The sequence below is a fragment of the Coenobita brevimanus genome, chromosome 93, assembly GCF_032717465.1.
Source record: "Coenobita brevimanus isolate Jiangsu-jjx chromosome 93, ASM3271746v2, whole genome shotgun sequence".
In the NCBI taxonomy this organism is placed as follows: Eukaryota; Metazoa; Arthropoda; class Malacostraca; order Decapoda; family Coenobitidae; genus Coenobita; species Coenobita brevimanus.
Window position 1 is genome coordinate 1,874,790 of NC_137046.1, and position 2,409 is coordinate 1,877,198.

The following is a 2,409-nucleotide window of genomic DNA, read 5'->3' on the forward strand; positions in this document are numbered from 1 at the left end:
ACGACACCTATCATCAAGAAATATATAAGATGAGTGATCTCCCAGTATGGCTACTTCTCTCACTTGTGGCTGGTATGCTGTTTGCCTTGCTCTAACAAGACTGGTAAGGGAGGGTGGGGATCGTTTGCACGTGAAGAAATGCTGGCACCATCGGAAGTTCCGTCCACATTGTTGTACAGCATCCTTGGTTATCGGGCAGAGCTGACCGTTCCCATGCACATTCCCCCACTGACCCTTTATCTGTTGCCACACGCCTTCGGTACTGTTATTCTTTATTATGCACCATTTTCATTACCTCCGCCAACGAAGTTGGAGAAGATTATGTATTCACCTACGTTTGTCTGTTAGTTTGTTTGACCACACGATATATCCAGTTTGTTTGTTTGCCCACAGGATATATCCAAAAGTTCTCAATGAATTTCAATGAAATTTTGTGGATGGGTGGGTAATGGGCCAAGAAAGAATTGGTTAAATTTGGGGGCGGATTCGTATCCTGGATACTGTGTATCCCGCACAATATCTCCAAAAGTTCTCAATGAATTTCAATAAAATTCTGTGGAAGAGTGGGCCATGGGTCAAGGAACAATTGATTAAACTTGGGGGCAGATCCGGATCCTATGTATTCCACATAATATCCCCACGGATCCGAATCCTTTTTAATAGTACTAGGCATTGGCGGAGGTATGTGCTCTCTGAGTGCTTTCTAGTTTATTTAGTATGCAGAACTTAACGATGCCAGGCAGACTCCCTCACTGACTCTCTACCTGTTGTTAGTCGCCATACCACACAGTTTTTCCATGAGAACCCCGACAAACTCCTCCAAGCTTGTTAGCAGCCATGCACTACAATCGGATTCCCTTCTAACACTCTCAAGTATTCATTCAGCATGTACAGTACTTCTTTAAGACATCTTTGTCACTGTGTTCTTGGTCTTATCTTCTCATTCTCGCATCAGCTGCTCTTCTCTTTCCTCTCTTAGCCATGTCTGTACTATACACAGCATCCAGTTTTATGAGTTTCTCCTAACTATCCAGTCGACCGCACTGAGTCTGGGTTGTATTACAAGTGCATGGTTTAGCACAATGTGATACTGGTTCTGTCGGTCGTAACTTAAATCTTGTCGTAGGCCTACTTATAGATTCAGCACACAGTAATATCTTTGTACACAGCTGGTTTACACCCAGTGATATCCACCAGCGCAGTTGCCTTACCGCCTATGAAGTATGATAGCCTTAATTAGCAACGGCCATATATAGTGAGCTCGAGTGATGCAACTATGTCATTGATTTTATTTAATTTTTTCACTGCCAACTCGCTGAGCAGCCTGACCACCAATCGCGCCGTCTGCCAGATGTGTGAGTAGGTAAGTAAGGAACGGAGTTGCTGTGCACTAGTTTTCTTAAACAGTTTTTATTTGACTTTAGGCAAACTTGGTAAATGGATTCAGGTTCCGCCAAGGGGTTGACCTATTGTTTATGAAAATAATAAGTTAAAGGTCTAGGTTACATGACAAGGTCAGCTTAAATGGTTTTGATCCGACTTAGAACAGACTTGGTGGAAAGGTTGAGGGTAAGGCACCAGCGAGGGGAGTCGATTTTGAGAACAGTGAGTCGAAGGACAGGGTTTCAGGGCAAGGTAAGAGTTTGACCAATATGTGACCGTGTCTGAACACAATAACTAAAACAACTTTGACTTGATACGGAAGAATTTGCAGGAAGGTCGGCCAAACGGCTTGACTTTTTTTTTTTCTTTTTTTTTTTTTTTTTTTTGGACAGCAGGTCAAAGATCATGATCACAAAGCGAGGTCAGCTTAAACTATTCCATCCAATTTATAGCAGAATTTTCGGAAGGGTTCAGGGTCACCCATGGATGGAGGGATTCGATTTTGAGATAACCGATCATATGTCAAGGTCACAGGGTAAGGTTATAGGTCTACCTGTGTGTGTTGTAGCTGCTGTATTGTTATTCTCTTGATGTTTGTCAGCATATTATCCCTGCCTTCATTAGCCATTTTTTACCTGAGCGTGTTGTGAGGTTAGTGAATACAGTTGGTTGGTTTGTATCCAGTCTACTTACATATTTCAGTAACCTTCAATGCAATCAAATGGAAGTAGTAATACATTATCGACATCCCCGCCCTCCGAAACTGTCAAAATGTTAATTCACTTTTAATGCAAGTGATATTTGTGATGACACCTTGTATATGGGTCAGCTGAAGTGTTATTTACAGTGTTTAGTTTGTGTCCTGTGTATTTTCGCCATTTGACTTAGTATTGTCGACAGTTTGCAGGTCTGTGATGCTGAGAACCCGATACCGTTTATGGCGAGAGAAGAGTTGTAGAATTTGAGTATTTATCATCATCCTCTTTACCTGTTACCTTGTACCTCTTTTATTACAAATTGCATTTC